The following is a 1,118-nucleotide window of genomic DNA, read 5'->3' on the forward strand; positions in this document are numbered from 1 at the left end:
GGCCTTTACATCCCTGCTGATTTCATAGTCTTGGATACTGGAAAGGAAGAGGATGAATCCATCATCCTAGGAAGACCTTTCCTAGCCACAGCAAGAGCTGTGATTGATGTGGACAGAGGAGAATTAATCCTTCAAGTGAATGAGGACAACCTTGTATTTACAACTCAAGGATCTCTCTCTGCATCCATGGAAAGGAAGCAGAAAAAGCTTCTCTCAAAGCAGAGTCAAACAAAGCCCCCACAGTCAAACTCTAAGTTTGGTGTTGAACTCCCATATCCAAACTCTAAGTTTGGTGTTGGAGAGTCTCAACAATGCTCTGAACATCTGTGAGGCTCCATGAGAGCCCACTGTCAAGCTATTGACATTAAAGAAGCGCTTGTTGGGAGGCAACCCAATTTTTTATTTATCTAACACTATTTTTCTTAGTTATATGTCTTTATAGGTTCATGATCATGTGGAGTCACAAAATAAATATAGAAATTGAAAACGGAATCAAAAACAGCAGAAGAAAAATCACACCCTGGAGGAAGCATCTGCCTGGCGTTCAACGCCAGAACAGAGCATGGTTCTGGCGCTGAACGCCCAAAATGGGCAATGTCTGGGCGCTGAATGCCCAAAATGGGCATCATCTGGGCGCTGAATGCCAGAAATGCACCCTGGAGAGGAGCTGGCGCTGAACGCCCAGAACAAGCATGGTTCTGGCGTTCAACGCCAGAAATGGCCAGTAAATGGGCGTTGAACGCCCAAAATGGGCACCAACCTGGTGCTGAACGCCCAGAGTTGTGTGCAAGGGCATTTTACATGCCTAATTTGGTGCAAGATTGTAATTCCTTGAACACCTCAGGATCTGTGGACCCCACAGGAGCACCTCAGGATCTGTAGACCCCACAGGATCATCTCAGGATCTGTGAATCTCACAGGATCCCCACCCACCTCACCCTCTCTCTCTCCATTCATGGTCATCCCTTCTGTTTTCCATTCACCACTCACATTCATACACACATCCTTCCATCTCCTCCATATCTTCGTCTTCTTCTTCTATTCTTTCTTCTTTTGCTCGAGGGTGAGCAACATTCTAAGTTTGGTGTGGTAAAAGCATAAGCTTTTTGTTTTTCCAT

Source organism: Arachis ipaensis, chromosome B08 (assembly GCF_000816755.2).
Source record: "Arachis ipaensis cultivar K30076 chromosome B08, Araip1.1, whole genome shotgun sequence".
Lineage (NCBI taxonomy): Eukaryota > Viridiplantae > Streptophyta > Magnoliopsida > Fabales > Fabaceae > Arachis > Arachis ipaensis.